This window comes from Mustela lutreola, chromosome 15 (genome assembly GCF_030435805.1).
Source record: "Mustela lutreola isolate mMusLut2 chromosome 15, mMusLut2.pri, whole genome shotgun sequence".
In the NCBI taxonomy this organism is placed as follows: domain Eukaryota; kingdom Metazoa; phylum Chordata; class Mammalia; order Carnivora; family Mustelidae; genus Mustela; species Mustela lutreola.
The window spans coordinates 24,746,404-24,759,945 of NC_081304.1; the positions used below are offsets into that span (position 1 = coordinate 24,746,404).

Consider the following 13,542-nt stretch of genomic DNA (forward strand, 5'->3'; position numbering starts at 1 on the left):
CACAACACTAAAATTTTAACTCCAGGCTAACCTACAGAACATGTAGCAATTTAACAATTTGCTTGTTAGGAGGGGGGAAAAAACCCAAAAAACAAAAACACGCTCAGCATCACACAAAATTATTCTCAGCTATTTGCTTCCTGGCCCAAGAGCTGGTTAGTAATAACCTGAGCAGGAAAAGCTGATGGAAGATGTTCAAATCCAAGTTATTTTCCCCACACAGAATTCTTAATTGCCTTTTCCCAAAATAATGGTTCTCTATATTGAATTGTCAATGACTGTGCATGTTTCAGTAAGACAAAAATCCCAAACATCCAGGTTTCTGGATGAACAACCTGTTTTAAGATACTATCTGTGGGGTGCCTGGGTGGCTCAGTGGGCTGCATTTGGTACAGGTCATGATCTCAGAGCCCTGGGATCAAGCCCCGCATCGGACTCTCTGCTCATCAGGGAGTCTGTTTTTCCTTCTCTCTCTGCCTACTTGTGATCTCTCTCTTTCTGTAAAATAAATAAATAAAATCTTAAAAAAAAAAAGACACTATCTGTTCATAAGCTTCAGAGAAGTTACTTTTAAGGTATGAAATAAGTTAATTAGTAACAATACACACTTTGGAGATTTATATTTTAACTGCACTGGAATGTCTAAAAAAATGAGCCTATGAACAGCAAAGGCACCGAGCTCAAGAGGAAGTGAACAGACCCTTGGCTTGTAGACAAATGAGTAGGTGGAGGAAACATTTATGTGGGGAGGATGATTTTTATATAATGTTTCTTAATCTAAGGAAAACCACAGCTCTTCACAATATATGTGCTATAAATAGATGTAATAAAAAACCTGAACAAATATTTATTTGCTCACTTTTGTTTTCTAAATAACTTTTGACATTACTCGAATCCAATGAGTGGTCAAGATCACCAAGCCAACATGACCAAGCAGGTTGCCCAGTCAGAGGCCTGAGGACATACGACTAAATTTAATTCCCCTTCATCTCTTTATGTTGGAGAAAACATTTCAGTCAGCAACATGGACTCTGACTCCACATATACTGCCCTTAACCACAATCAAATAATTTTCACAGTAGTTCACATCAATGCAAATATTCTATCCCTACTTTTGGCAATTTCTTTAAGAAATGTGGCTAGAGTGATCAAAGCTAGTACTGATCACAGAAACATTGTTCAAGCAATCACTCCCTCCTTCCTCAGCTCCCCCCCCCCCCCGAAGAAACCACATTTATCTAAGAGTCACATAGTTCCTGTCAGATAAGTACTAGTCTCTTTTATAAATGGAGGAAACTAAGGCCCACTGGGTAAAAGGTGAGTCAGAGGGATTCTGAAAGAGCGAGAAGTAGTTCAATATGTAACTTCTCTGTTCTTTTCTCCCTTAAAATCCAACCAGAAGACAGATGACTTTTTTTTTTTTAAGATTTTATTTACTTATTTATTTGTCAGAGAGAGAGAGGGAGAACACAAGCAGGCAGAGTGGCAGGCAGAGGCAGAGAGAGAAGCAGCTCCCCGCTGAGCAAGGAGCCCGATGTGGAACTCAATCCCAGGACCCTGGGATCATGACCCGAACTGAAGGCAGCGGCTTAACCAACTGAGCCACCCAGGCATCCCGACCTTTTTTTTTTTTTTAAGTGGAGTGGAGAGGTGGTGGTAAGGAGATTACCTAGATTTTCTCATATTTTTATAATGAACATGTATTATTTCTATAATAAACAAAACATCTAATTCTAAACTAAAAAAATTGATGAAAATGATTTCATCATATTCCTTCAGATTCAATATACAGGATCATTTAGATGCAAGGGTTAATGAAAGTTGGAAAAACACGCAATCATAATTTAACTAAGCACAAAAAACACCTAAAATCTACACCAAGCCTCCAAGTATCAGCAGGCTTTTAGTAACAGTCAACCATTACTTACTGAGCACCGACAATACATGAGGTACCACAGACATTACTGTGGATGTAACAGATATGATCCCTGGTCTCAGGAAACTTAAGGATATCATCAATTAGTTTATAAGTAGGGTGAGCTTATGTTCTACTTTGCTGGGCAAAGTCCTGAATTATACCTGATTCTTCCAAAGTAATTACTAATAATGCCCCTCTCACATATCTCCCAGTCTGCACAATAAATTATATGATTACCTACTTATGCAAAAACAAATTACTTTTCCCACAGGGTACCATGTTCATAAAATGTATATCATTTCAAGATTTTATCTTTCTTTTTAAATTCATTTTATTCCTGGGATGCTTGGGTGGCTCTGAGCTCATGTCATGATCCCAGGGTCCTGGAATCGAGACCCACGCGGGGCTTCCTGCTCAGCAGAGCCACTCCCCCTGCTTGCGTTGTCTCTATCATTCTAACAAGGAAATAAAATCTTTTAAAAAATAAAATAAATATATTCATTTATTTCTTATGACACATTAAATTTTCTTTTTTCTTTTTTTTAAAAGATTTTATTTATTTATTTGACAGAGAGAGAGATCACAAGTAGGCAGAGCAGCAAGTAGAGATAGAGGGGGAAGCAGGCTCCCTGCTGAGCAGAGAACCCAATGCAGGGCTCGATCCCAGGACCGAGATCATGACCTGGGCCAAAGGCAGAGGCCCAACCTACTGAGCCACCCAGGCACCCCTATTAAATTTTCTTAAATTAGGGCGCCTGAGTGCTCAATGTGTTGGGGCCTCTGACTTCGACTCGGGTCATGGTTCCAGGGTTCTGGGATAGAGCCCTGCATCAGGCTCTCTGCTCGGCAGGAAGCCTGCTTCCCCCCTCTTTCTCTGCCTGCCTCTCTGCCCACTTGTGATCTCTGTCAAATAAATAAATAAAATCATTTTAAAAAATCTTAAATTATAAAAAGTTATGGGGTGCCTGGGTGGCTCAGCCATTAAGCATCTGCCTTCAGCTCAGGTCATGATCCCAGGGTCCTGGGATCAAGCCCTGCATTGGGCTGCTTGCTCAGCAGGAGCCTGCTTCCTCCTCTCCACTCCTCCTGCTTGTGTTCCCTCTCTCCCTGTTCGCTGTGTCTCTCTGTCAAAAAAGTAAATAAAATCTTAAAATTATAAAAAGTTATTTATTTTAAACATATACCTCACTTTGCTATATGTACCTGTTATACAATGAAATCAAAGTTTTGCTATAATAAAGTAAGAGGAAATCAAAATCTGATTTTATCACATCAAAAATGTACACAAATAAATCAAATGAATAAAAAAAAAAAAAAACCACCAAACTTTTAAGACTATGAACCCCTGAGGGCAGGTAGTTCTTTTCAAAATATTACTTCAACATTCTAACCTATGTTTAGCTCAATACTGAGAACTTTTCAGATATTTCCTATTACAAGGAAAGAGGACAGAAAATGTCTAAGATGAGTCTGGAACATCTTGTCATAATGGAAAGCAAGGAAGCTATCAAAGACAGGAGCTGTTTCAAAAGACTCAGGGGATGCCTGGGTGGTTCAGATGGTTGAGTGGTTGAGCGTCTGACTCTTGATCTCAGCTCAGGTCTTGATCTCAGGGTGGTTGAGTTCAAGTCCCATGTTGGGCTCCATACTGGGCATGGAGACAACTTAAAAAATAATAAAAAATAAAATAAAATGCAACTCTGTGACATTGAACATTAAAAAACAAAACACAACAAAAAGCTTGTAGTTCTAATGGGGTGCGCCTGGGTGGCTCAGTGGGTTAAAGCCTCTGCCTTTGGCTCGGGTCATGATCCTGGGGTCCTGGGATGGAGCCCCACATCGGGCTCTCTGCTCAGCAGGGAGCCTGCTTCCTCCTCTCTCTCTGTCTGCCTCTCTGCCTACTTGTAATCTCTGTCTGTCAAATAAAATAAATAAAATCTTTAAAAAAAAAAAGCTTGTAGCTCTAAAAACTAATTTATAAAAAATAAAAGGGACTGGGGAACATGTTAAATAACCCCACATTGATGCAATCTGCAAAATCCAGACTGAGAAATTATACAACAAATGATCCAGATTCTTCAACTAAAACTGTAAGGGAAAAAACGAGAGAGAGAGAGAGAGAGAACAAAGGAAGGAGCATCTATAAGATTAAAGAGACTTAACAGACATATTAACTAATCACTCTTATTTGGACCCCAATTCAACATCCTAGCCAGTGTCTGTTTAAAAAAAAAAAAAAAAAAAAAAGATTGAAAAAACAATTATGAGTTCACTGGGAAACATAAACACTGACTAAATACTTAATGATGTTCAGGAAGTTTTTTAGTGTAATAATGGTATGGCAGTTGTCTTATAAAGAAAGAATTCTTATATTTATAAATAATATGTTATGATGTCTAGAATGTTTTTTAAGTAATTTCTACACCAAACATGGGGCTAGAGCTCACAAACCAGAGATCATGAGTCAGATGCTCTACCAACTAAGCCAGGCAGCTATGTGCTCCTAGAATTGCTTCAAAGTAATTGGAAAGGTGAGTACAGTGAGGGTAGCTATATATGAAATAGACTGGCCATGGGAAATGGGCATATTAGGTTTGTCACACTTTTTATTTTTTATATTTGAGAATTTTTATAATATAAAAAGGTTTTCTTTTTCAAAAGCAGCATTATCTCCTTTGAGAGACCAAAAACAGTACCATAATTTAGAAACATAATAGGACCCTAACCTGAGAAAAAAATATTGTACAACCAGAATCAAATCTAAATTAATTTTTGGTATGATGAAGGAAGTGGGGAGCACATAAAATATAGTGCGAAAATCCCTTCATATTAGGACTACTGCCTATTTTATACAACTTAAATTCCTCTCTCAAAACTAATGCAGGCAATATGATATATTTCTGATTTAATTTAATCCCAAATATGCTCGCACATAATGATCAAAAATAAAGGAAAAATCGGGGCACCTGGGTGGCTTAGTGGGTTAAGGCCTCTGCCTTCGGCTCAGGTCATAATCCCAGGGTCCTGGGATCGAGTCCCACATCGGGCTCTCTGCTCAGCAGGGAGCCTGCTTCCCCCTCTCTCTCCCTGCCTGCCTCTCTGCCTACTTGTGACCTCTGTCAAATAAATAAAATAAAGGAAAAATGAAACATGTTAGAAGTAAGACATTTTACCTAGGAAGGTCATTGCTCAGTCAAGGTTAGAATCTAACCTTCTAGACAGTAGCCACCACCGCATCTTGCTTTTAATTTGTCAAGGACAGAACAATAAAACCAAGCCAAAACCTTGGTCTTTATGTGTAACTAAGCAAATCCAGCTGTAGGTGAGGCTGTAGATCTATATGGCTCAAGGGCACAGCCAGTGTTCCCGCAGGAACTGGCACTGAGGCTGCTCTGTGTGTGTTCTCAAGCTGGTACCCTCGACAGCGGTTCTGCCACCTCCGTATGAACAGGTCCACCTAAGAGACTTATGCAAACACAGTACACACATGTTTACAGACACACAGGTGCGAGAAGACGATCGTTTTAGATGGTTTTCTATCTCTGCCACACCGTGAGATGACCACGATTCCTTTTTATTCAGTCCATGCTGCCGCGTCACCGTGAGCACAACGGTTTGAAGCATTTCACTGCACAAAAATTGAACGTCAGCACAGGTGATAACCACAGCTCTCACTGTTAAATAGAAAGTCACCTTCTTCCCTTCCTGGTTTGCTCCCTCCATCCTAAGTCAGCAATTTTCATGTATCCTCAGTTCTAAGCCACATATTCTATTGTTTCTAAAACAAGACTGCTACACATTTCCCCTCAGTTCTAAGATGCTATTAAGTTTTTATTTTATGGTCAAGTCTGAGAAGATCCAGACAAATTTGCTCTAGTCTCTCTGACTGAGGCTCTAAACTTCTGCTCATTTTTGGCTGTTCCCTCTACCTTGCCCCATGATGTAAGGAACCAGTAGGTCCTAGGTTTACAAATTGCCTTGTCTTCCCTGTCCCAATGGCTAACACAACCTCCCAGTCCAGGCCCTGATCACCTCATACACAGCTTAGAACAATCTCTGATTCCCTCTTTTAAATTACTTTACACAGAAATCTTCTAAACTGCATTTCCCTAAAGAATGTGGATCACATAATTTCCTAGCTACAAAACCTTTATTGGTTTCTAAAGCCTTGGAAGAAAATACAGCTCCTCAGCAGAGCATTCCAAAAGCCCTCCACCATCTGAGCCCCACTTTTTTAGTGTTGGCTCCCAAAGGCCGCCTCTCCTACCTAACCTCCTCATGCTATTTTTCAAATACACCTTGATTTTTTCCACCTCTAAACCTCTGACTATGTCATCCTTTCCTTCTGCCTAAAACACTGCTCCACGCCATTCAATTATAAAATCCTAGCCATCTTTCAAGACCTGGCTCAAATGCACCTTCCTCTTGAAGCTTTTCTTGACCCCGTTTTTGTTTCCTAGAATAAGAGGACTTTTTGGTTGTTTAGGAAAAAAAAAGTGGCATGTTAATGAGTTAAATGACTTAAAGAGTTCCACTTATTCTGGGGGGAAAGTGATTTTTAAAAACCCACATCTGTTTGATGTTGCCAATTCCTTCCTCCTCTTCCATAGCTTCAAGGAACAATTCAAATTAGTATCATGAGCTGAGATGCCATGGTTTGCCTTAGGGGGGATTCTGCGCATTAGCAAGTGTGGAGTAAAAGATACCCACATATTTCCCTATCTATAATAGTATTCTGCCTCAAGGCCAGCACCTTTTCCTCAAGAAAAGCCAGTCATCGCAGAGTGTGTGAAACCATCCGGCATAGTAAACTGGTGACTATCACTTGCGATTAACAGACAAGTTAATTTCCTTATAGACAAAAGATGGCTCCGTCTCGTGTGCTCTGGGAGACAGCAGCTCGTAAGTATACCGGAATGCATAGTTCCACTGTGAATGAGTTACACTCCTCCACATTATAGATCGTGTTTTTATATGGAACACAGAGGGGTAGGGAAAAAACCTTTAAGCATACCCTAAAATGGCCTTGGGCAGAACTGTCTGAAAATGCCAAAAGATAACTTTCAAGGCATCAATGTTAAAGAGAACTGAAATTTATCTGAGTGGAGATCAGATGCATTATATATGACGCATACCATGTACGACTCAAATTAATTTATGAACAGATATTTGTGCTCATTTAAGCATAGAGTTTACAAGACTGACACGCTACCTACTGCGCTAAGGAGGCACCTAAGCATAGGGTTTAAAAACCTGATTTAGGATGTTTCGAAATTGAAAAGGGATATTAGTTGAAAACCTAGTGAAATCTGAATTAACTCTGGAGTTGACAGTAATATACCAATCGTGCTTCCTCAGTTTATGTAATATTTTAACATGGTTAGGTAAGAATTTAACAATTGGGAACTGGATGAGGGGTATACAAATATTCTTTCTGCAACTTTTCTGTCAACCTCAAGCTATTCCAAAATTTAAAACTTATTTTAAAAAATTTAAAAAGAGGGGCACCTGACAGACTCAGTGCACGCCTGACCTTGGGATTGTGAGTTCAATCCCCACGCTGGGTATAGAGATTATTTAAAAATAAAATCTAGGGGCGCCTGGGTGGCTCAGTGGGTTAAGGCCTCTGCCTTCGGCTCAGGTCATGATCCCAGGGTCCTGGGATCGAGCCCTGCATCGGGTTGTCTGTTCTGCGGAGAGCCTGCTTCCTCCTCTCTCTCTCTGCCTGCCTCTCTGCCTACTTGTGATCTCTGTCTGTTAAATAAATAAATAAAATCTTTAAAAAAAAAAAATAAATAAAAATAAAATAAAATCTAAAAAATTTTAAAAGAGACTTATTGGGATTACAAAAATTGAGTTATAACCACCTTAATTAAGATTGTCTTTGGGTGGGGGGTGCCTGGGTGGCTCAGTGGGTTAAAGCCTCTGCCTTCGGCTCAGGTCATGATCCCAGTGTCCTGGGATCGAGCCCCCCATCGGGCTCTCTGCTCTGCAGGGAGCCTGCTTCTTCCTCTCTCTCTGCCTGCCTCTCTGCCTACTTGTGATCTCTGTCTGTCAAATAAATAAAATCTTAAAAAAAAAAAAAAAAAGATTGTCTTTGGGGCACATGGGTGGCTCAGTCATTAAGTTGCTGCCTTCAGCTCAGGTCATGATCCCAGGGTCTTGGGATTGAGGCCCACATTGGGCTCCCTGCTCAGCGGGAAGCCTGCTTCTCCCTCTCCCACTCCGCCTGCTTGTGTTCCTTCTCTCTCTGTGTGTCTGTCAGATAAATAAATAAAATCTTAAAAAGAAAAGATTAACTTTGAATATAAAAAAGCATATTGCTTTATCTGTTTATTTTTCTCCAAAGTGAGGTTTTTTTAAAACTGACTTTGCCTTTTTAAGCTTTGATATTTCTAAACATTCTCAGGTTTACTTGGTAAAGACTATCCATTAGCAAATGGGCTGGTTTTTTTCAACAGGATCCATGTACAAACATGCGTGCACACATTTTGTGGCTTGAATCCCAAACCGGCTAATGCCAGGGGAGCCTGACTGATGTGTGACATTACTGGGCACAGCCAATTACCAAAGTACGGTGTAATCTTCCTTAGAGGGGGTCAGTGCTATTTTCCTAAGTGTGAAGTGTGCATACTTTTGGACCCAGCCATCCAAGAATTCACCATTAGAAGATAATGCCACAAGCATAAAAAGTTGTATATACAAGGGCAATCGCTGTAGCATTATTTATTATAACAAAAAACTTGAAGCCCAAGTAATGGTATGCACAGACACTGGCATACTACGTAGCCATCCAAATTATGATATAGATTTATATTAATTAACACAAAAATAAGTCCACATCAGAAAAAAAAAGACTAAAGGGCAGGATCATGCCATCTCATTAATGTAGAAGCTATGACTTTACAGTACGCATATGTACAGTCACACCTAGAGACATCCTAGGATGGGGTGAGGGTGGGGAAGGAGATTCTTTCTTTACACTTTTCTGTAATCCTTAAATAACTGTAAATAAGCATGTATAATTTTTTTTTTTAGAAAAATAATAAGCCTATTCTTTTTTATGCTATATAGAAGCAATTTGTCTCATACTCAAAAAAGTCATTAAGGGCAAGTTCCTAAATATGTAATCTTTAAAAAAAAAAGATCCCCCATTCATGACAGGAAATGGCAAAATATTTGTGATTAAACCTTATAAACTGTAACCTCAGAAAGCTGAGAAAGTTATATTATAACGTCAGACATTAGCCAAAAGATTATAGGTTGTCAGTGCTAACAGTTAACATTAGCTATGTAATTTTTGCTTCTAGATGTGACACACACCATCACAATATTATGTTTAGCTCCAAAAGACAAAACTATAGTTATAAATATCAAGTAATTTCATACGGATTCCATTTATAAATATGTATACTGCTTCTAGTGTTTTTACTTTAGCTCAGAAGATCAGTCAAGAGACTTTTGGTACATAAGCAAACATAAATCTGTCCTCTTGCCAAGGATTTCTCTTTCCACATCAACGAATTTAGGAATTGCAGGAGAACTCACAGCACATTCAGTACTCCCTATTATATGAGAGACGAGGAAACAAGAAGCTCAGAAAAGTTATAGGGCTCCTTTAAAGTCAATAGCTAGTTGCCAGCAGAGCTGGTCCTACCACCCAGATTCTGGTCATATAAGGCCCAAAATGAATTATTTCTATACACCTGTTAGAATGGCTAAAATTTAAAAAAAGAAAAATACCAACAATATCAGGCACTGACAAAGATCCAGAACAACTGGAACTTTCATATGTTTCCGGTGTCAATGCAAAAGAACACATGGCTCTGGAAAACAGATCGACCCACACAGCACAGTATGACCCAGAGGGGCCGTTCCCTGGGAGTCACCCTCGAGAAATGAAAACTCACCATTCATCCCGAAACCTGTCCGTGAATATGTATGGACAGGTTCCATTTCCAAAAATGGAAATAATCCAAATGTCCTTCAACAGGTGAATGGAAAAACAATCTGTGATCCATTCACATCAATGGAATATTACTTGGCAATAAAAAAGGAACAGCTGAGACACACAAAAACTGGGATGTATCTCAAAGGCATTATGCCAAAAGAAATCAGTCTCAAAGGTTACATATGGTATGATCCCATTTATAGAACATTCTCCAGAAGAGAAAAGGATAGGGATTAGCAAGAGGTCATGGTGGGGGCCGGGGGGCAGAGCGGTGTCTGAAGGCCAAGGTGCTGCAGCAGGGAGCGTTTTCAGGTGACAGAATTGTTCTGTATCCTGACTGTGGTGGAGGTTACATGAATCTCTAATATGTACGGGTATTCACATAATGGTATACACCACAATGTCAATTTTACTGTACCTTACTTTGAAAGTTAAAACAAGGGACTTATTCAGTCTCTGGTTTCTAAAAGCCAGAAATACTAGGCGCCTGGGTGGTTCAGTTGTTAAGCAGCTGTCTTTGGCTCAGGTCATGATCCTGGGGTCCTGGGATCGAGCCCCACATCAGGCTCCCCACTTGGCAGGGAGTCTGCCTCTCCCTCTTCCACTCCTCCTGCTTGTGTTCCCTCTCTCATTGTGTCTCTGTCAAATAAATAAATAAAATCTTAAAAAAAAAATTAAAGCCAGAAATACTTATGGGTTTTTAAATTCTATTTTTAAACTTCAGGGTTGTTTTTTTTTTTTTTTTTAAGATTTTTATTTATTTATTTGACAGACAGAGATTACAAGTAGGCAGAGCAGCAGCCAGAGAGAGAGGGGAAGCAGGCTCCCCATTGAGCAGAGAGCCCGATGTGGGGCTCGATCCCAGGACCCTGGGATCATGACCCGAGCCTAAGGCAGAGGCTTTAACCCACTGAGCCACCCAGGTGCCCCAGTTTTTGTTTTTTTTTTAAGATTTATTTTTTTGAGAGAAAGAGTGTGTACATGTGCAAGTGAGCGGGAGGAAGGGGCAGAAGGAGAGGGAGAGAGAATCTTCAAGCAGACACCACACTGTGTCAGAGTCTGACGTGGGGCTCGATCCCACAACCCTGAGATCATGACGAAGTGAAATCAAGAGTCAGACATTTAAATGAGACTGAGCTGCCCAGATACCTCTAAACTTCAGTTTTTAATCAACAAAATAGAATGATTTAACAGGCCCTTTCTCATAAAATCTCACTGCCAAGAAAAGAACATATTTAACTTGGCAAGTTACATAACCTCACTTTGTCTCAATTTCCCTGCTGGTAAAATGGAGTAATAATAATATACTACCTCAAAGGGTTATATGAGGATTAAATAGCAAATGCTTTGTAAAGGTTGATGAATAACAAAAATACAGACAGTATATATAACTCTGGAGACAGAAATCAAAGACAGTGTCAACCAAGTGACTTTAAAGTGTTATCCTTCTGGAGAACTAGGTTCCGATGAGTGCTTTTCTGACAGAGCTGTCTCTGAATGTAGTCCAACCCTGGAACTGGATTTTTACAGAGAAGTGAACACTCACTGCTGAGTCCTTGGGAGATTTTTATTCTGTAACCATTCTACATAAGCAAATTATTGTCTAAACCAGCTCTGTGTTAAAGAAAGTCATGTTATGGAGTTAAAAAAAAAAATCTTTCCACATATTCGTTAATCTCCTCAGCTCCATTTAACTTAATAAATAACAGGTAGACCGTGTGTATGTGTGTGTGTGTGTGTCTGTCTATTAAGCAACAGCAGGTGTAGTCTGTTTGTCTGTCTGTCTATTAAGCAGCAGCAGGTGTACTACCTCTTGGAATACCATAGCTTAAAACACTAGGCAAAATGAGGATCCAACCATAACCCTTCTAGAGTTTTTGGTCTTTAAGAATTGCCTTTCCAGAATCCATCAAAATCCTTGAGGAGAACACAGGCAGCAACCTCTTTGACCTCAGCCGCAGCAACATCTTCCTAGGAACATCGCCAAACTCAAAGGAAGCAAGGGCAAAAATGAACTATTGGGATTTCATCAAGATCAAAAGCTTTTGCACAGCAAAGGAAACAGTTAACAAAATCAAAAGACAACTGACAGAATGGGAGAAGATATTCGCAAACGACATATCAGATAAAGGACTAGTTCCAAAATCTATAAAGAACTTAGCAAACTCAACACCCAAAGAACAAATAATCCAATCAAGAAATGGGCAGAGGACATGAACAGACATTTCTGCAAAGAAGACATCCAGATGGCCAACAGACACATGAAGAAGTGCTCCATATCACTCGGCATCAGGGAAATACAAATCAAAACCACAATGAGATATCACCTCACACCAGTCAGAATGGCTAAAATCAACAAGTCAGGAAATGACAGATGCTGGCAAGGATGTGGAGAAAGGGGAACCCTCCTACGCTGTTGGTGGGAATGCAAGCTGGTGCAACCACTCTGGAAAACAGCATGGAGGTTCCTCAAAATGTTGAAAATAGAACTGCCCTATGACCCAGCAATTGCACTACTGGGTATTTACCCTAAAGATACAAATGTAGTGATCCAAAGGGGCACGTGCACCCGAATGTTTATAGCAGCTATGTCCACAATAGCCAAACTATGGAAAGAACCTAGATATCCATCAACAGATGAATGGATAAAAAAGATGTGGTATATATACACAATGGAATACTATGCAGCCATCAAAAGAAATGAAATCTTGCCATTTGGGACAACATGGATAGAACTAGAGCGTATCATGCTTAGCGAAATAAGTCCAGCAGAGAAAGACAACTATCATATGATCTCCCTGATATGAGGAAGTGGTGATGCAACATGGGGGCTTAAGTGGGTAGGAGAAGAATCAATGAAACAAGATGGGATTGGGAGGGAGACAAACCCTAAGTGACTCTTAATCTCACAAAACAAACTGACCATTGCTGGGGGGAGGGGTGTTGGGAGAAGGGGGGTGGGGTTATGGACATTGGGGAGGGTATATGCTTTGGTGAGTGCTGTGAAGTGTGTAAACCTGGCGATTCACAGACCTGTACCCCTGGGGATAAAAATATATGTTTATAAAAAATAAAAAATTAAAAAAAAAAAGAATTGCTTTTCCAGGGGCGCCTGGGTGGCTCAGTGGGTTAAAGCCTCTGCCTTCGGCTCAGGTCATGATCCCAGGGTCCTGGGATCGAGCCCCACATTAGGCTCTCTGCTCTGCGGGGAGCCTGCTTCCTTTTCTCTCTCTCTCTGCCTACCTCTCTGCCTACTTGTGATCTTTGTCTGTCAAATAAATAAAATCTTTAGAAAAAAAGAAAAAAAGAATTGCCTTTCTAGGGGCACCTGGGTGGCTCAGCGGGTTAAAGCCTCTGCCTTAGGCTCGGGTCATGATCCCAGGGTCCTGGGATCGAGCCGCACATTGGGCTCTCTGCTCAGCAGAGAGCCTGCTTCCCCTTCACTCTCTCTGCCTACCTGTGATCTTTGTCAAATAAATAAATTTTTAAAAAATATTTTTAAAAAATTACTTTCTACATGGAATAAGGTCATAAATAAAATGGTTTTCTCCATGCCACATTACTTGGATTTCTACTTCAAACTACCTCTAAGCATAGCTTTTAATTTTAGCACTCTCCCACACCCCATTTAATCTAGTAAGTCTCCGCTTAGGATCGACTTCAAGAAAATAAT

General features: G+C 40.1%; 1 protein-coding gene across 2 annotated transcripts in view; it reads right to left on the reverse strand.

Annotated features, from left to right (window-relative positions):
* ZNF652 (zinc finger protein 652) overlaps positions 1 to 13,542 on the reverse strand; it is a 60,541-nt gene that overhangs the window by 36,294 nt on the left and 10,705 nt on the right. The gene's annotated exons all lie outside the window — the stretch shown is intronic.